This window comes from Castor canadensis, chromosome 14, assembly GCF_047511655.1.
Source record: "Castor canadensis chromosome 14, mCasCan1.hap1v2, whole genome shotgun sequence".
NCBI lineage: Eukaryota > Metazoa > Chordata > Mammalia > Rodentia > Castoridae > Castor > Castor canadensis.
The window spans coordinates 8,441,298-8,462,235 of NC_133399.1; the positions used below are offsets into that span (position 1 = coordinate 8,441,298).

Genomic DNA, 20,938 nt, shown 5'->3' on the forward strand with positions numbered 1-20,938 from the left:
TATGTTGGGGTTTGAACTCAGGGCCTCATGCTTGTGAATCCAGCACTTTACCACTTGAGCCTGGCCCAGGCCTGCTGTTCCTCTGAATGGCAGTAGGGGTCTATTTCTTTGTGAATATTTGCAGGCAATTCCATTCCTTTTGCTTATATTCAGCTAACATTTTGAAAGGGTTTCTTTCTTTCTTTCTTTTCTAAGAAAGAGCATGAGGAACAGACAAATCCTCACATCTTCCATGCCTTGCATGTTGCTCCCTTTCATGCTGAGCCTGGGAGGATAAAAGTCTGCTTTGGCCTTGGCTTGCTGCCGAACTTCTTACTTCTGTTCTAAACTGTGGTTTCCTTGTCACACACAGGGTCTCCTGACTCCCTCAGGGGTACTTTATTTCTTTTTACTTGTGCCTGATAGGCAAGTATTCTACCACTGAGCTACATCTTAACGGGGATCTTTTGATCCCCTGTTCCTGTAACTTGGCATCAAAAGAGAAATGAGAGGAGACTGGTTTGGCTCTCCTTGTTGCAATGTCAGGGTCTGGCCCTTTAAATACTTATTACAATAATATAATTCTGCTGACTCCTCTTGTGGCCACCAGTTACCTATCAGTGGGACCTATCTTGGCCTAGGCCACCTTTCTGCTGTTGTCAGAGGACGTCCCCATGGGTCAGAGTCTGGAATTCCCAGTTGGAAACCCACGTCCACGAGGAGAAAGCGGGAAGAGCCCAGTGAGTTCAGGCAGAAGCAGGTGGCCGCTCTCAGGAACCAGGAGCCAGGTGTCATTCAACGCACTTTCCCCAGGCTGGGCCAGGTCAGCTCCCAGTTGAACCCCGTGCTGGAACAGCTGTGGATGAACTTGTCATTTGCCCTCCTGACCAGGTAAGAATCGGTTCTCCTGTCACTCAGGACTATGACAAGAGCAGTAGCCAATCAGAGCCAAAGAAGCGGCCCAATCAGGAGCGCTAGCGGGGAAAGGCCCGCCCACATGGCGGACGCTTCCTCTCTTGGGCCGCCATTGTTGCGTCACTGAGTTGGCAGTTGTGAGGTGTGGGCTTGCTCAGCTCCTGTCGCTGTGTGACGCTGACCCCAGGAGCAGGAGTGGACAGCAGGACACCCGGCAGGCAGGAATGGTGAGCGTGGACGGGTTTGTGACACGGGCGAGGAGGGGTTGAGAGCGACGGGGCCCCGCGTGAGTCCCGGAGTCTGCGACAGAGTCGCCGCCGGCGCCGCTCCGCTCGTCGCCTCGGTCCCCGGGCGGGGCGGGGCCGCAGCCGGGACCCCAAGTTCCTGTCCCTTGTCCCCGCCGGAGCCCCCGTCCCTCCGCGCCCGCAGCCCCGCGTCTCCCCTCTGACACAGGTGTGAACCACCTGAGCCTGGCTCCGTGTGTGTTTGTTGTTGATTTGTCAACAGCTGGTATCTGGGTTATTTAGTTTGGCCCGTGTGGCAGACAGCCTCTCTGTGTGAGTCTAGCCTGCCTTACCGATGCTCTGACACTGAGAATTTTTCCTGTGGGGCTCTTCAAATTTTATGCAGTTCATTTTCTCTCTCATTTAAACGTGTGCTTTCAAGGCCGGCACTGTAGGTCATGTCTGTAATCCCAGGTGCTCAGGAGGCACCAAAAGGAAGATGTAGGTCTGAGGCCAGCACAGCGCAAACCCTGGGTCGACCATTCAGCTGAGTGGTGGCACACGTGTCACCCCTGCTCCAAGGGAGGAGCAACTACTGCGGTGATGGCCAGGCCTGCCAGGGCAAAACCAGAAAGTCCTGTTGGGAAATCCTGAAGCATAAGTGGCTGCAGGCCTGGCTTACGTGGTAGAGCACCTGCCTAGCAAGTGTGGGGTCCTGATTGAAAGCCCAGTTCCCTCCCCTCCCAGAAGAAAAGGAATGGGCATTCGAATATTGTGCTGAGGGTACTCCAGAACTGTAGGGCTCAGCTTTTTCTTGCAGTGTTGGCCTTGAACTCAGGGCTTCATGCTTGTAAGGCAGGCCCTTCACCAGTTGCACCCCCGCCGTTCTGTTCCTCTGAAAGGCGGTAGTGGTGTGTTTTCTTTGTGAATTTTCTAGATAATGTTTGCAGGCGGCATGTTCCTCTGGGAGTGTAGTTACTGAAGTCTCCATTCGTGTCACTTATATGCAGCCAGTGTTTTGACAGGGCTGTTTTTTTTCCCCCCCAATGTTAAGAGCTAAGAAAGAGCAAGAGGAAACAGGCAGATCCTCACATCTTCCAGGCTTTGCATGCTCTCCCTTTAACATTGAGCCCAGATGGTTAAAAGTCTGCTTTGGCCTTTGCTTCCTGCAGAACGTCTTAGTTCTGGTCTGCGATGTGTTGTGTCCTTGTCCTGCACAGGGTGTCCTGAGTTCCCCGGTATGTTCCTGGTACTTCATTTCTATTGTGTTTCAACCTGTGCGTGATAGGCAAGTGTTCTACCACTGAGCTAAGGCCTAACAGCAGGGGTTCTTTGAAACACCATCATTTCTAAAGTATGTCTCTCCTTAGCCTCCCGTAATCTGTATTTTAATAGCTGGGTGGGTAGGTTCAGCTTGTACCTCTAGGTCTTTGCCCCATTCTTTTTTATTTCCAAATCCTCTTCCTTCTCTCATCTTTCTTCATTTTGTGCTGGGATACAACTACATTCCAGCACTTTTATTTTTTTATTTAGAGTAAGGTGAGGGTTCCATTTCATTTTCTTCCCTGTGGTTATGACTTTTCCAGTTTTCTGAACCTTTTTAAAAAAATAGATGGCACTTTTCTCATTGAGTGATTTTTATCCTCCTGTCCAAAACTGCTCTGCCATGTTCATTTAGGAATCTGGGCGTGTTGGTCTGTTGTGGCATTTATGTCTCTGTCTCTCTGCCCGCTCCACTGCCTTTTGATTACTGTGCCCTGGTGCAGGTATTTATTTGTGGATATGTGCACCTGCATTCGCAAGGGACATCGGCTGTAATTGTGCTGGTGTCCATCTTTGCTGTCAGCATAAATTTGGCCTCAGATTGACTCTTCCCTTGTCTCTGGTTTCTGGAGCAGATTTAGTAGTGGGGTGGTGTTCATTTTGCTTTAGGTGGTGTTGATTTCAGTCCTCTGAACCAGCTATCTGGGTGCCTTGTTTTGGCTGGGGAGGGGGCTTTTTAGTTCTTGCATCAGTCTTATTAGTTGTGGATCTGCTCAGAGTTTGTATTTGTTTTTCTGAGCTAGGAACAGTTTCTCATCCCTGGTGGTTCTGTACTTGGTTTTTTGTGTGTTGACTTTTTTATTCTTGTGTTAAAAATTGCTTCTGTCACTTTTCTATCTTTCTCCAAGTGCCACAGCACAATACAGTTTGGGTTCTAGGTTGTGGTCAATTTCAACTTTCAGGAAATAGCAAGGCAGCTGTTGATCTCTTTTCCTGCATAGCTGTCAGTTTGCTGTGGCCATCAACACTTGGTACTATCTTATGGGCTCAATTGTGTCGTTTCATAGGTATGAAATGAGATCTACTCGACATTTACTCGTCTCTTCATTACTATGTGCTGGGTCTTTCTTCACATAGTGTGTTTTATTTTCTAATTAATACATTTTGCTTGTTTCCCCATTTTTTTCATTTTTACTCTGTACAGTAATCCTTTCATCATTGTATGTATTGTAGATAATTTCTCTTCTGCTTTGTTGTCTTTACCTACATTAATGTTAATATTTTAAAATTTGTCAATAGTGACCTAGAACTCCAAAATAATGAGAGCAAAATGGACTGGAGTTACGGCTCAAGCAGTAGAGCACCAGCTTTGCAAGCATGAAGCCCTGAGTTCAAATCCTAGTCCCACTAAATAAAAAATAAAATTTAAATAGGTGTAGTGGTATAAGCCTGTAATCCCAACCAAATGGGAGGCAGAGATGGGAAGATGGCAGTTTGAAACAAGCTTGGACTAAGTAGCAGATCCTATCTGAAAAATAATGAAAAGATCCAGGGGTGTGGTTCAAGTGGTAGAGCACTTACCTACCTTGAGTTCAACCCCCAGGTCTGCCAATGCAAATGAACAAAAAACTTACATAGGCTCTTTCATCATACTAATGGGGAAACTTAAAAATTTTATTGAGCTATGTCAAAGGAATGAGGAGAGTTACATACCCCTCAGAAGAAGTCAGTGACACCAAGATGTCACCTCTCAAGCATGTGTATAAAATTCCTTAAATCCCTCCAAACTGTATAAAATTTAAATCGTGCTGTTTTGAGGGGTCCCTTCCAAAATCCACTAGGACTGTATTTTTTGTTAAATTGAGTATTGAATCGTAGCAGAAAATATGTCCACAGACTGTAAATGATTGCTTTAGCAGTGAGAGCATTCTGAGTAAACTTTCTTACAGAAGTCGTGGAAGTTGTTACTTTTGGTTTTCTTGTGCTGGTGATTGTACCCAGGGCCTTGCACACATTACAAGAGTGATGTAATTCATGAGCTAGGCACTGAGCCACATGGCCAAGACTAGTGTTTGCTTTAGGGGAATTGATTGCTACTGACCATTGGATGCAGTGGGGGGAATGAAATTCTATCTTTGATAATCGTAACAGTTTTTACCTGGAAGGCTGAAATAATGAAGTGGCAATCACATTAATGAGAGGGAGCTCTGTTCATTTGCTTTTACTCAGAATGTGTTTTGTCAATTTTAAGATATATGAATAGGATGTCTTTCCTTTGTCACCAAGGAGCACTAGCTGCCATCAGAGCCGTGGGACACACTTTTTCAAAAGACTTAGCCTTGCTGTGAATGTGAGGCAAACTCTAGTTTGCTCCTATTTTTGCCTGTGAGGTGATGTTACGACCATGTGGACATAGCGATGTCGAGGTAGAACACTTCAGCTGTGCAGATTAGCGAAGCTTCCTTGGTAGAGTCCAGCTAGAGGTTCTGTTCTCTGCTGCTGGCAGGTGCCTGTTGCCTGAACTCTGGCACCAGCCTCAGAAGACCCAAGAGCCTAGATCACAGTCCACACCCAAGCCGTCTTGAGAGTGAGTGGTAGCCACACCGAGGGTACCCACCACATGCCAGGGAACACTGACTCCTATCATCTTAACTGTGAAAACTCCTACTTGGCACCATTATACTTTGTGAATTGTCCTTATGTCAGTTAAAATGTCTAACTTCATTTAGTTACACAGCTGGCAAAGGAACACTTCTCTTTCAATCTGAGTGTAGGAGAGCAGTATGTTTAGGTCAACTTCTTGTTAAAGTACAAGCCTAAGAAGGGACAGAGACAGTATCCCTGTTGATGCAATCCTTGGTCACTTGGAAAGTAGAACTTCTATATAACTTTTGAGTGTCCTCACACACCACCTATGTAGGCTACAAATGACAAATAATCCAGGCTCTCTACTCCAGACACAGAAGTGGGAAAAAACTAATTCTCAAAATGATGGTGCCAAAACATTTGTGAGAAACACGTGATGGTGGACAAATGCTTGGTCTTCTGTGATTCTGTTCATCAGATGGAAATGAAGACAGGAAAAAGTCCGTGTAGAAGGTGACACTATAGAAGCTGGGGTGTGTGTGCACCACCTTTATGGAAAGTCACTGTGCAATTGGTGAGAATGTCCTCACTGATCACATCTGTGGCTATATCCTGTGCCTCTTCAGCCATGTGTCAGCAGCTGCTTGTGTGCGGATGGGGACAGCTGGGGCACTGCAGACTGCCCTGCCTGCGGCTTTGTCCATCGTGAGTGTCTATAGAGATACAGTATAGGCCTAGTGCAATTTTACTTAGACATGTGGAAATACAACATGTCTACCTTAAGTCTAAGTTCTTCACTGTAGTAGAAAAGCATATTCTTTCAGCAACCTCTCTGTGCTCAGCACATCAGTTTTCAGTGGTCGAATGCTTCAATGTGTGTGTGATGTTCAGATGTGAGAATTTGGAACTAGAGGCTCTTCCTTACATTGTGACATGTCTGTGTTGCACACCTTTATGCATGGTCACATTATTGTGCTGTGTATAGAGTGAGTGACGCAATGTGTACTGGCTGCCAGTTTGAGGGAGGGTTTTGGTCGTGTGTGCAGTGTTAGCCCAGGATGGGTGATTCCTGTGGGTGGAGTGACTGCTGAGCAAACCCACTGGGAATTCTCCCCGGGAAACATCACAGTTACCTGGGAGTATCAAGGTCACTTATCTGAGTACAAAAAGAAGTTAGCAGCAGACAGAGCTTAACATTTTGGGTGGCATCCTCACTTAGCGGAGAAGGAGGTATATGTTTATCCTCAACAGGGGAAAATTTCAGTGTCTATGAGGCTAGCTCACAGCATTGTGTTCCAGTGATCCACAAAGTCCACTTTGCTGTCCACAGTGTCAGTTTCATGAGTTTGCATGTTATGGAACATGGTAGAAAAGTAGTAGCTCCAGGTTTCGTTAGGGAACAAAGAAATTCCACTCAGTCCATTTCTTCATTTATGTGTTGTTTTCTTCACACTGTTGATAGACATTCTAACGGTCTCATAATGGTTAGTATCCCTGTCACTTCTTTCTGCCTTTCCCTTCAATTTTTCCTCCCCTCTTACGCAGCATGATAGTGAAGGACAGGGATGGGGGTGTAGCACAAGTGCTCACTCTCAGTACCCCAAAAGGAAGGTGACGGGGGCGGGAGGATTAAAAGTCAAGCTCAAGGAGCCCACATCTTGCCCCAGATCACATCCTCATAGTGACGACTCTCTGTGATGTCCCAGTGTCAGCACATGTCTTGGGCTCTGTGATTTGTGTTTTTATGCAGTTTTTCTATTGTGACATCTATTACTCAGGTGTTTCTGTTATTTTTTATTTTTATTTTTTTATTGTAGGACTGAGGGTTGAGCAGCTCAGGGCTTCACGCTCGGGTAGGCAGGTGCTCTACCACTTGAGCCAGGCCTCCAGCTCTGCTAGTCAGCTTTTAATATCACAGTCAGTGTAAGAGGACAGGTGTGAATATGATATTCTGGGTATATGGTAAAAATAAGTCATTTTTTTTTTATTTGTTGATTTCTTTTGGCAGTGCTGGGGTTTTAACTCGGGGCCTCACACTCGGAAGGTAGGTGCTCCACCGTGTGAACCATTCCACCAGCCAACCTGGTTTTTAGAGATGGGAAAGCTACCTCATGAATGCATGCACATTGTATGTTTGCCATTGTAATTATGCAAGTCGGAAGTGGAGAAATGAGAAAGCCTGCGTGGGATAATGAACTTAAAGTATAAATATCGTTTATTCAGAAAAAAACATGTAATTCCCGTGTGACCAAATTAATCCCCAGTTCAATTACAATAGTAAAATTTTCTTTAACACTATTCAGCAGAGGGCTGGCCATGTGGGTCAAGCGGTAAGAGCACCTGTGTAGCAAGCATGAAGGCCTGAGTTCAGAGCACATACTGCCAAAAAAGAAATTGCCATTGTGGTGGTTGCTGTCTGTAATCTTAGTTACTCAGGTGAAGATCAAGATCACTGTTGAAGGCCATTCTGGATGAACAGTGTGAGAGATTCCATCTCATCCAATAGCTGGGCCCAGTCATCCCAGCTCCATGGGAAACATAAACAGATGGATCACGTTCCAGGCCAGCTTGGGCATGAACACGAGACCCTATCTGAACAGTACCTAAAGAAAAAATAGCTGGAGGTGTGACTCAAGTGGTGGAGCACCTGCCTAGAAAACTGGAGGCTCTGAGTTCAAACCCACGTACTGCCAAAACCAGAATTTACCAATTTTGAACGTTACCAATTTACCATTAGTTATCTCAGCCTTTCTGTGCATTTTCTGAGATCTTCTTGAGTTTTGCATTCATTTTTTGGGGGTGTGGGTGGGACTGAGGTTTGAACTCAGGTATTCACACTTGCCAATCAGGGTCTTTATTGCTTGAGACACATCTTTCATCCATTTTGCTGTGGTCATTTTAGGGATAGGGTCTCTAGAATTGTTTGCCTGGGACGGCCTCAAATTGTGACCCTCTGGAAATCAACCTCCCGTTAGCTAGGATTACACGTGCGAGCCACTGGTGCCCTAGTGTGCGGTCCTGTTGTGTCTTTCACGTGCCGTCCGTGTAAGACCATGGCAAAGGCAGTATAAAAGTGGTATATGCAAAAATGTTGTAGACCCCACAGTAAAAGTTAATTTCAATTCTCGAGATTCCACGTAAGAAAGAAACTGGTGTGCACAGAAGGGCAACAGTGGCATCTTGCAAATACTATGGAAAGCAGAATACCAAAGGACTGTTGAGAGGGAGAACCTCACTCTGTGAGCCTCTGTCGTGGACAGGACTGCCTGAGCGATGGTGCAGACATATGGGCTTGTTTGCTGGGGACAGCCCATACTGCCTGTGATTCCAGCAGGACTGTTCTTATCAGCACTTCCGTTTGTCACAGGCATTTGAATTTGAGCAATAACTGTCCATGGATGCTATCGATGCAGTGGTCTGGTCTCAGATGTGCTGAGGTAGCAGCGAACGTTGTCTTCCGGAGTCAGAGAAAGTCACAGACAACAGGGTGAGGAAAAGAGCAGAGTTTTATGTAAGCAGGAGGAAAAACTGAGTTTTATATAAGCAGAGAGGGAAAGAGTAGAAAAGCTTCCGTGTACAAGAGAGAGGTCTCAGAAAGGCTGAGCCTATGAGGCTTTGTCTCTAGTGGATTTTATGAGTCTTATTTCCTGGTTGAAGGAGAGCTGGTTGTGTCTCTGTGCACTGCTGCTCCACTTAGGGGATGTTTGTCATCGCCAGCCAATATGTTGCAGGCTGACACTGTGCATTCCCCTTCTTCCCTGCCCAATGGCCCTAAGGTGTCTAGGGCCATTGGGAAGGCTACCTGGCATGGTGGTGCACACCTGTAGTCCCAGCACTAGAGAGGTTGAGACAAGATGATTTCAATTTGCAGGACAGCCCGGGGGACACATCAAAGACCTTGTTTACAAAAGCAATAATAATTTTCTGGATAACTTGGGTGTAAGATGGAGAATTTCTTGGTTGGAATCTCATTGAATCGAATGAAGAGGTCCTTGGAAGCACAGAGAACATTGGAAACAAATTCTTTCATAGTCCATTTAAATGAAAATATAAACACAGTGGGGTCACATGCAGATGAATATGTAGGCCACAGTGACCTGGTGGGTTGTGTTCTCTCTTCCTGCTGTGCACCCAGAGGTGACCAAGGATGGGTTATGGAACATGGTTTATTCTTTTACCCTGTGTCTGTCACGGAGTTTTACTTGGTTTCCCTCTTGAGTTTTGAGACTTACTACTACCATACGTGTAGCGTTAGGTTCTGCAGAAAGGGTTTGGTGTGCTGTATTTCTTTCTTGCACATATGGTGTGTCATGCTGTGCTCACATGGGTCACTCCCTCATTTCACCAGGTAGTTTTGTTTTGTTGCTTCAACTATCTCTCTCTCTCTCTCTCTCTCTCTCTCTCTCTCTCTCTCTCTCTCTCTCTCTTTCTCTCTCTGTGTACATGCTTGATGATGCTAATGCATAACAGATTTTTATTACAGAATGGGAAAAAGCTCTTGTGTGGGTAATGGGTAAAATCAAAATTTGTATGGAAAGTATGAAAGTGTATGTATTTATCATCTTACCATTCACAAGTCTGTTTATCAAGTGAGTTGCCCACACTTGCAATGATTTATTTTTGTCTTATTAAACAGCATTTCTATATGCTGTGTCTTCCTTGTATTGGTTACCTCTGTCATTGTGCATGTTTCATAGGTGGTTTTACATCTTATATGAAACATAACTCCCTTTCCTCTTTATCTTCTTATGTTTGGGCCATATAAATGGTGGTGGTCTTTTAATTTCAAATCCACTTATTTATAAGTAAAAGTTGTGACAAAATAACAAGAATAAGTATAAAAATGAAAACACAGTTGTGACAAAATGTGTTATGTAAAGCCAAGTGGTAGTGGCTCATGCCTGTAATCACTCAGGAGGGAGACATCAAGAGAACTGTGATTTGTAGCCAGCCTGGGAAAATAGTGTGTGAGACCCTAGCTCCAAAATACCCAACACAAGAAAAAGCGTTGGTGGAATGACTCAAGTGGTACAGCACCTGCCTAGCAAGCATGAGACCTGAGTCAAACCCCACTGTGAAAAAGCTGTGTTAAATATTATCAGACAAGCTCATTAGAAGATCATTGTCCAGTGTGTATTTTGAGTCGATCAGTTGGGCTCTCTCTATTGAACATGTCAGAAACCTGCAAGCCTTTGAGAGTTAAACAAGAAGCACATTACTCACAGAAACTTTGAAACACTGAGCCCTCTTGTCAGGACGGTGACGTCCACTCCTATGTAGATACAATATATGTACTGGCAAGGGTTGAGCGTTGTCCTCAGGCATTCATGAGAATTCCTCTCAGGATGGCTGCTGTTAATGCTCTCTGCTCAAAGTAGGACCTTGTCATGAGAGGTGCTGCAGACCAGTGCACAGAGGTTGGGGTGATCCTGCTGTGCTGTTGCTTCACCACACAGTTCTAATGTAGTATCAGAATTGCTGTGAGACACGGTGTGAGTTTGGATGAAGGGTGAGAGTGTGGTGAGCAGACATGGAGTGAACCTTTAAGGAAAAGCACATTACGTAAACTGCTTATGAATTCAATATAGATTTCTAGTGCTGTGACTCATTCTTCCTCCTGGAAATTTGTGGGATATTTTAGCAGTTGGTGACCTTTGAGGATGTAGCTGCGAACTTCACCGTGGAGGAGCAGGCCTTGCTGGATCCTTCACGGAAGAATCTCTACAGAGATGTGATGCGGGAAACCTTGAGGAACCTGGGTGCTCTAGGTAAGGGTGACAGAGTTCCTTTAATGAGTCCATGAAAGAACCAGTGGTTTGTGGACATCTGTGCTGCTCCATGGTTTGGAAAGTAGAAAAGGGAAAATTTGGTTATGCGTGATGTCCCAAGCCTGTACTCCTAGCTACTTGGGAGGTAGAGATCAGGAGGATTGCAGTTTGAGATTGCCCTCAGCAAGAAGTTTTCCAGACCCCATATCTACCATTGAATGGATACCCCGGTGAGCTCCTGACATCCTAGGTATGAGGGGAAGCATAAATAGAAGGATCACCATCCCGTCACACATAGTCAAAAACAACGAACAAAAAGTGCTGACAGAGTGAATCAAGTAGTAGAGCTCCCATCTACCATGCCCAAATCCCCGAGTTTAACGACCATTGCACCAGGAAAAAAAGAAAAAGAAAAACACCCAAAAATGAATAAGAAAGAAAATTTGGTGAGTGTACCCAGAAGCATGGCCTCATTATATAATGGTAAACTGCCTAAAATCTGATAGATCTTTAGTAGTGATCTTTTTTCTGTCACCATTTTAGGGAAAAAAGAGAAAGACAAAAGCATTGGCGGTGATTATCAAAGCTGCAGGAGAAAGCTAAGGTTTTTTCCACTCAACAAATTAAGCAGTGTGCCTGTAGTATACTGTAGTAATGCCAAGACATTTTAAAAGGGAACCAATGATTAAAAAATCCACCTTCAAATTGACTTAATCTCAGAAAATTTCCTTTCGCACTACATACAGGTTAAACATGAACTATAGAAAGATACAAAGCCTAAACTGTTCAACTAGTGAACAGTGGCAACATGCAACAAGCTGTTGGTTCAGTGTACACAAATTTTGTTACATTCACAAAATTGTGGAGGTTTGACTTTACTTCACAGTTTGCATATAAACTATGTACAATACAAAAGTGAATTTTGCAGCTGGGCACCAGGGCTCAAGCCTGTAATCTTACTATCTGGGAGCTAAAGATAGGAGGAGTGCTTTCTGAGGTCAGCCTGGACAAAATTTGTGTGACCCCCACCTCTCAACCCGAGGCTCCACAAGTGGCTCACATATGCATCCGTGGGAATCACATAGAGGAGTGTTGCAGTCCAGGCTGGTGGGCATAAAGATAGACAGTATCTCAGCTGTGTGCCTGCAGCTCATGCCTGTAATCCCAGCTACTCAGGAGGCAGAGATCAGTAGGATCGCAGTTTGAAGCCAGCCCAGGCAAATCGTTCATGAGACCCTATCTTTAAAAACCCATCACAAAAAAGGGGCTGATAGAGTGGCTCAATGTGTAGACCGAGTTCAAGCTCCAGTGCTGCAAAACAAGAAAAAAAAAAAAAAGAAACGAGAAGAGTATTTCAAAAATAATCAACTCCAGTGGAACAACTTTCTTGAAAGTTCAGAGACCTGATTTCAAACTCCAGTATTACCCCATACAACCTCTAAAAAATAACCAGTGCCGAAACAGGTGGCTTTGTGGCTCTCGTGGTAGAGCGCCTTCCTAGCAAGCACAAATCCCTGCGTTCGGCACCCCAGTACTGCCAAAAAGAATGTAATTTTCTGTTTTGGGTGTCGTTGCAATATTTTAGACATGCAAATCTTTTTCAAAATACACAATTCTTCTAGTCCCATGAGTTGAACAGATTCTACAGGGAACAGGAAAACTCCTGCAGTAAAACTGGAAAGCCCTGTGTGGAGAGAAGTCCTCGGTGGTCCATCTTCATATGTGGTTGTCACAGTTCAGACTGGACACGAATCATCAGAGAGTGAGGAATAGATAGAGAATCCTTACGAGTGTAAGGAGTGCGGGAAAGCCTCTCTGAGCATGTAAGGACTCACAGTGCTGAGAAACTCCAATTGTAAACAATGTGGAGAAGCTTTCAGTAGACCTAGCTATGCTCAGATACACACAGATCTTCATCCTAGTGAAAAAGCGTGCATGTGTAAGCAACGTGGGAAACACTTCATAGATCTCACTGACTTTCATAGACATGGTAACACACCCTGGAGGAGGACCTTTCAAGTGTAAGAGATGCAGTAAGGCCTTTAGTTGGGCTGGTGCCCTTCACAGACACGAACGAAGTCACACAGGAGAGAAACCCTGTGAATGCAAGGGATGTGGAAAAGCCTTTGTGCATCACAGTTTATGCTGATACCATAAAAGATTCACACTGGACAGAAACCCCAGGAATGTAGGCAATGTGGGAAAGCCTGTCCGAGTACATTAGAGAATTCATACTGGACAGAACCCTATGAGTGCATAGTGTGGGAAAGCCTTTGTGTATCAGTACACTTCCATATCAAAAATCGATTCACACTTGACAAACCCTGTGAATGCAAGCAATGTGGAAGAATCATCAGTTCATTAGATTACCTACAAATGCATGAACGAACTCTCACTACAGAGAAAGCATAGGTAACAAGCAATGCGGGAATCCCTTCATTGATCCAAAAACCTTTTGACATGTCTGAGCTCACACTGGAGACAAACCCTATGTATGTAACACGTGCTAGAACCTTCATTTCTTCCACTTGCTGTAGGAAACATGTAGTTATTCACACTGGGGAGAATGCCTAACTTTTGTATATGGAGCAGTTAACTATCAGGACCTTACTAGCAATCATGAGAATGCACTGTAACGGGACTCACATCATGTAATGTGTGGGGATGCCTGCACGCATCTTCTTTCACATCCCAGCTACACAGGACATACTATGTCAGGAAGCCTTTTTTTAAAAACCAATTTTTAAAAATTATATTCCTATATGCATACAATGTTTGGGTCATTTCTCCCCCTTTCCCCCAGCCCCCTCCCTTACCCCATCCCCCGTTCCCTCCCTTGTTCCCCCAACCTCTCGCTACCAGGCAGAAACTATTTTGCCCTTATCCCTACTTTTGTTGAAGAGAGAGTATAAGCAATAATAGGAAGGACCAAGGGTTTTTGCTAGTTGAGATAAGGATAGCTCTACAGGGAGTTGACTCGCATTGATTTCCTGTGCATGTGTGTTACCTTCTAGGTTAATTCTTCTTGATCTAACCTTTTCTCTAGTTCCTGGTTCCCTTCTCCTATTGGCCTCAGTTGCTTTAAGTATCTGCTTTAGTTTCTCTGCATTGAGGGCAACAAACGCTATCTAGTTTTTTGGGTGTTTTACCTATCCTCATACCTTCCTTGTGTGCTCTGGCTTTGTCATGTGATCAAAGTCCAGTCCCATTGTTGTGTTTGCCCTTGATCTAATGTCCACATACGAGAGAGAACATACGATTTTTGATCTTTTGGGCCAGGCTAACCTCACTCAGAATGATATTCTCCAGTTCTATCCATTTACCTGCGAATGATAACATTTCGTTCTTCTTCATGGCTGCATAAAACTCCATTGTGTATAGATACCACATTTTCTTAATCCATTCGTCAGTAGTGGGGCATCTTGGCTGTTTCCATAACTTGGCTATTGTGAATAGTGCTGCAGTAAACATGGGTATGCAGGTGCCTCTGGAGTAACCTGTGTCACAGTCTTTTGGGTATATCCCCAAGAGTGGTATTGCTGGATCACATGGTAGATCAATGTTTAGATTTTTAAGAAGCCTCCAAATTTTTTTCCAGAGTGGTTGTACTAGTTTACATTCCCACCAACAGTGTAAGAGGGTTCCTTTTTCCCCCGCATCCTCGCCAACACCTGCTGATGGTGGTGTTGCTAATGATGACTGTTCTACCTTGTGAGGTGGAACCTTGGTGTGGTTTTAATTTGCATTTCCTTTATTGCTAGCGATGGTGAGCATTTTTCATGTGTTTTTTGGCCATTTGAATTTCTTCTGTTGAGAAAGTTCTGTTTAGTTCACTTTTCACTTGCCCATTTCTTCATTGGTTCATTAATTTTGGGAGAATTTAGTTTTTTGAGTTCCCTGTATATTCTGCTTATCAGTCCTTTGTCTGATGTGTAGCTGGCAAATATTTTCTCCCACTCTGTGGGTGGTCTCTTCAGTTTTACAGATCATGTCTTTTGTTGAGCAGAAGCTTTTTAGTTTTATGAAGTCCCATTTATCTATGCTATCTCTTAGTTGTTAAGCTGCTGGGGTTCCATTGAGAAAATTCTTGCCGATACCTATTAATTCCAAGGTATTTCCTACCCTTTCCTGTACGAACGTTAGAGTTTGGGGTCCGATATTAAGATCCTCGTTCCCTTTTGAGTCAATATTGGTATAGGGTGATATACATGGATCTAGTTTCAGTTTTTTTGCAGCCTGCTAACCAGTTTTCCCAGCAGTTTTTGTTGAAGAGGCTGTCTTTTCTCCATCATCTATTTTTAGCACCTTTGTCAAAGATAAGTCAAAATGAGGTGGGTGTAATGTGTCGGTTCATATGCGGGTCCTCTGTTCTGTTCCACTGGTCTTCATGTCTGTTTTTGTGCCAGTACCATGCTGTTTTTATTGTTATTGCTTTGTAATATAGTTTGAAGTCAGGTATTGTGATACCTCCTGCATTGTTCTTTTGACTGAGTATTACCTTGGCTATTCGTGGCCTCTTGTGTTTCCATATAAATTTCATGGTAGATTTTTCAATCTCTTTAATGAATGTCATTGGAATTTTGATGGGAATTGCATGAAACATGTAGATTACTTTTGGGAGTATAGACATTTTTACTATGTTGATTCTACCAATCTATGAGCATGGGAGATCTCTCCACTTTCTATAGTCTTCCTCTGTCTCTTTGTTCAGAAGTGTATAGTTCTCCTTGTAGAGGTCTTTCACATCCTTTGTTAAGTTTACACCTAGGTATTTGATTTTTTTGAGGCTATTGTAAATGGAATTGTTTTCATGTATTCTTTTTCAGTTTGTTCATTATTAGTGTATAGAAATGCTGATTTTTCTATGTTGATTTTATATCCTGCTACCTTGCTATAGCTATTGATGGTGTCTAGGAGCTTTTGAGTAGACTTTTTTGGGTCTTTAAGGTATATCATCGTATCATCTGCATGTAGGGATATTTTGACAGTTTCTTTACCTATTTGTATTCCTTTTATTCCTTCTTCTTGCATAATTGCTCTGGCTAGGAATTCCAGTACTATGTTGAATAGGAGTGGAGATAGTGGGCATCCTTGACTAGTTCCTGATTTTAGAGGGAATGGTTTCAGTTTTTCTCCGTTAAGTATAATGCTGGCTGTAGGTTTGTCATATATAGCTTTTATAATGTTGAGGAACTTTCCTTCTATTCCTAGTTTTCTTAGAGCTTTTATCATGAAATGGTGTTGGATCTTATCAAAGGCTTTCTCTGCATCTATTGAGATGATCAAGTGGTTTTTGTCTTTGCTTCTGTTAATGTGGTTTATTGCGTTTATTGATTTTTTTATGTTGAACCACCCCTGCATTCCTGGGATGAAGCCTACTTGGTCGTGGTGAATAATCTTTTTGATGTGTTGTTGGATTCGGTTTGCCATTATTTTGTTGAGGATTTTTGCATCAATGTTCATTAAGGAGATTGGCCTATAGTTCTCCTTTTTTATAGGTGTCTGTGCCTGGTTTTGGGATAAGTGTAATACTGGCTTCATAAAATGTGTTTGGCAGTTTTCCTTCCCTTTCTATTTCGTGGAACAGTTTAAGGCGGGTTGGCATCAGTTCTTCTTTAAAGTCTGATAGAATTCAGCAGAGAATCCATCAGGTCCTGGACTTTTCTTTTTGGGGAGACTCTTGATTGCTGCTTGAATTTCATTTTGTGTTATAGATCTATTCAGGTGATTAATATCCTCTTGGTTCAGTTTTGGATGATCATAAGTATCTAGAAATCTGTCCATTTCTTTAAGATTTTCAAATTTATTTGAATATAGGTTCTCAAAGTTGTCTCTGATGATTTCCTGGACTTCCATGGTGTTTGTTGTTCTGTCCCCTTTTGCATTCCTGATTTTACTAATTTGGGGTTTTTTCTCTCCTCATTTTAGTCAGGTTTGCCAGGGGTCTGTCAATCTTGTTTATTTTTTCAGAGAACCAGCTTTTTGTTTCATTAATTCTTTGTATGGTTTATTTATTTATTTATTTATTGGTTTCTATTTCATTGATTTCAGCTCGTATTTTTATTATTTCTCTCCTTTTATTTGTTTTGGGATTTGCTTATTCTTGTTTTTCTAGGAGTTTGAGATATATCATTAGGTCATTGATTTGAGATCTTTCAGGGTTTTTAATATATGCACACATGGCTATAAACTTTCTTCTCAGGACTGCCTTTGCTGTGTCCCATAGGTTCCGGTAGGTTGTGTTTTCATTTTCATTGAATTCCAAGAATTTTGAATTTCCTCTTTTATCTCATCAATGACCCATTGTTCATTGAGCAACGAGTTATTCAATTTCCAGCCGTTTGCATGTTGTTTTGATTTATTTTTGTTGTTGAGGTCTAGTTTTACTGCATTGTGATCGGATAGAATGCATGGTATAATTTCTGTTTTCTTATATTTGCTGAGGCTTGCTTTTTGCCCTAGGATATGATCTGTTTTGGAGAAGGTTCCATGGGCTGCTGAGAAGAATGTATATTGTGTAGAGGTTGAATGGAATGTTCTGTAGACATCAACTAGGTCCATTTGATCTATGGTATATTTTAGAACTAGGATTTCTTTATGGATTTTTTGTTTGGATGACCTAGCTATTGATGATAATGAGGTGTTAAAGTCTCCCACAACCACTGTGTTGGAATTAATATGTGCTTTTAGGTCCTTCAGGGTATGTTTGATGAAATTGGTTGTGTTGACTTGGGCACATATAGGTTGATAATTGTTATTTCCTTTTGCTCTGTTTCCCCTTTTATTAGTATGGAATGTCCTTCTTTATCTCATTTCATCAATGTCGGTTTGAAGTCTACTTTGTCAGAGGTAAGTATTGCTACTCCTGCCTGTTTTCGTGGGCCATTGGCTTGGTAAATCTTCTTCCAGCCTTTCATCCTAAGCCTATGCTTATTTCTATCAGTGAGATGGGTCTCCTGTAAGCAACAAATTGTGGGGTCTTCTTTTTTAATCCAGTTCGTCAAACAGTGCCTTTTGATGGGGGAATTAAGTCCATTAACATTAAGTGTTAGTACTGATAGGTATGTGGTGATTTCTGTCATTTAGCTGTCTTAGTTGTTTGAAGGTTTGATTGTGTGTACCTAAGTTGAGGTTACTCTCTACTTTCTTGCTTTTTCTTTTCCTGTAGTTTGGTACTGCCTGCCCTTGCATGGTTATGTTGGGTTTCATCTTCTGTGTGCAGAGTCCCTTGCAGAATCTTTTGAAGTGGTGGCTTTGTGGTCACATATTGTTTTAGTTTCTGCTTATCATGGAAGGCTTTTATTGCTCCGTGTATTTTGAATGATAGTTTTGCTGGGTAGAGTATCCTGGGGTTGAAGTTGTTTTCATTCAGTGTCCAGAAGACCTCACCCCAAGCTCTTCTTGCTTTTAATATTTCTGTTGAGAAGTCTGCTGTTATTTTTATGGGTTTACCTTTGTGTGTTATTTTTTTTTCTCTCTTACTGCCTTCAATATTGTTTCTCGAGTCTCTGTACTTGTTTTAATGATAATATGCTGTGGGGTAGTTCTGTTTTGGTCAGGTCTGTTTGGTATTCTGGAATCCTCTTGCACAGTATGGGCATAGATTTCTCTAGATTTGGGAAATGTTCTGTTATTATTTTGTTGAATATATTATGCATTCCCTTTGCTTGCACCTCTTCTCCTTCTTCAATGCCCATGATTCTCAGGTTTGGTCTTTTGATGGAGTTGGTGAGTTCTTGCATTTTCTTTTCACAGGTCTTGAGTTGTTTAACTAATAGTTCTTTGGTTTTTCCTTTAATTACCATTTCATCTTCGAGTTCTGAGATTCTTTGTTCTCCTTATTGTATTCTGCTGGATTGTCCTTCCATTTTGTTTTGCATTTCTGTTTTGTTCTTTTTTTCTGAGGTTTTCCATATCCCGAGTCACTTCCTCTTTAATGTTGGCTATTATCAGTCTGAGTTCGTTTATCTCTTTATTAATCGTGTTCTTTGTTTCACTGTGGTGTTTATACAGTGCTGTATAGTTTCTTTTGTTTGTTCTTGTGCTTTCTCAAATTCTCTAGTTTTGTTGTCTTGGAATTTCTTGAGTGTCTCCTGTACATTTTGGTTGACCATATCCAGTATCATCTCTATAAAATTCTCATGAATTCTTGCAGGATTTCTTCTTTCAGATTATTCTTGTGGGCTTCATTGGGTTCTTTGGCATAGTTTATCTTCGTTTTGTTGGAGTCTGGATCTGAGTATCTGATTTCTTCATTTCCCTCTGGTTCCTGTACTAATTTATTGCTGGGGGGGGGAACTGGTTTCCCTGTTTTTTCAGTCTTCCCATCATTGCCCTTGGTATTGTTACTGTCCCTGTACTGTGCGCAATTAAGTATTTTCTAGGTTGTAATAGTAACAATGGTGATATCTAGAATGGAAGGGTGAGAGGAGAGGGAAAGCAAATGAGGTAAAGAAAAAGGGAAAAGCAAACAAACAAACAAGTAAAAACAAAACATACAATAAAAAAAAGACCAGTGTCAAAGAAATAAACAGGGAGAGATAGTGTACTAATTAACAGTAAGGCAAACAGGCCTTAGACAGGGAGAGCATTAAAACAAAAATCTCCAAGTTCAAATGCAATAAAGTTTCAGTCTTAATAATTTTGGTGTTGGTCCCTCAGCCTGCAATCCTGGAGATGGAGTCTCATAAGTAGTTCTGTCGTTGTCTCATCAAAGGGGAAAAAAACCCCCAAAACCAAAAGAAACAAACAAAAACACAACAAAATATCCCAAGTTCAAATGCAGTGCAGTTTCAGTAAGACTTTCAGCATGAGGTTGTAGTTCAGTTGTTTCATCTGAGGAAGAGAAAAGGAAAAAAGGAAAACAAAGGGTCCGGAGACAGGTCTGTGAATGGCTATCTGAGGCTGTGGCTTGCCTGCCCGCTGCTGTCAGCCTGCTGTTGCTGGAGGCTTTATTTATGCAGATCTCAGGAGTGAGCTGAACACTCACCTAGCCTCACAGGCTTTGTTTACTCAGAGTTCTCCTGGGCCCAACTGCCAGTGTTACGAGTTTTCCCCTCTCCAAGCCCTCTAGGGGAGGTGGTGCTCTGCTCGCCTTCTCCGGCCAGCGTGTTTATTTACAGTTCACCTGGGAAGTGTCCCTTCCCCCCTGTCCAGTGGGGCTTTCCTCACACAGCCACTTTTACAAGCTTTCCTGCTCCAAGGTTGCTGGGTGGGTGCCGCTGCTCCTGCCTTCTCTGGCCGACTTGTTTATTTACAGTTCTGTGAGGGATTGCCCCTCCCCGCCTTTGGCGCTCAGAGCACCCCGCCCTTTTTGCTACGTGTCTTTTTGTTGTTGTTGTTTATTCCGTTTGGTTTTTTTCTTTTTTCCCTGGGTGGGGGTCAGTCTGTCCAGGGGGCTATGCTGATCTGACCCGGGGTTGTCTGTGGGAGTACCATGTGCCACTTAGCTCACCTGGTGGTCTGCTTCTCTTGAGCTGGTAGGAGGTGGCATCTGGCGGTGCAGGAGCCCTCCTGGTTTCTCCGTTTACCATGGAGTGGGGATGTTATGCGCGGGCTGGGGGTGTCGAGGAGTTGGGGTTTTGCCTCTTTGTGGTGGTTTTTCCTGCAAGGTGTATCTCCAGCATCTCTCCACGATTTTACTTTAGGAATCACGCTTTCTGCTTCCTCCCTCTAGTCACCATCTTGGAATCGGGATTTCTCAGCACATGTCTTGGTCAGCAGGTCGTGTCTGGCCAGGCTTCTCCGCCTTCAGAGCATCTTCCTTCCCAGGAGGTCTTCAAGGCTGCTCACCCGGAAGCCTTGATTGCAGATGTACGAAACTCTCCTGATGGCACATACATAAGATGCACCCTGCACCCAAAGCTGTGAGTGTGGAAAAGTCACGGAAGTAGTCAGTGTTAACATAGTTTCAGAGTCCTGTGAAAATTCCTCATGCACTAGAATCCTACAAATGTTAGTAATGTCACAAGTTTGATGCAAAGTAATTTGCTAGAATGCTCCCAGAAAACCCACACCTGAATAAAATATTCTAGAAGTTTTAAATGTGTTGCCTTTCTCAATAGTTTGTTTATAACATGGCTATTCAGACTAATGTATTTCTCATTATCACTCTTGATTTAAAAAGCGTGAAGACGGGCATGGTAGTGCTCACCTGTAATCGCATCACTCAAGAGGCCCAGGGGTCTACTTTTGTTGGGGATT

General features: G+C 43.0%; 1 protein-coding gene and 1 long non-coding RNA gene across 4 annotated transcripts in view; both read left to right on the top strand.

The window, feature by feature from the left end:
• The window catches only part of LOC109689049 (uncharacterized), a 595,734-nt gene that overhangs the window by 427,118 nt on the left and 147,678 nt on the right, over nucleotides 1-20,938 (top strand). The window lies entirely within an intron of this gene.
• LOC141416312 (uncharacterized) lies at nucleotides 962-20,779 on the top strand. Its single transcript, XR_012441076.1, has 3 exons — nucleotides 962-1,121; nucleotides 10,609-10,735; nucleotides 20,412-20,779. It is a non-coding gene; the product is annotated as an uncharacterized lncRNA (long non-coding RNA).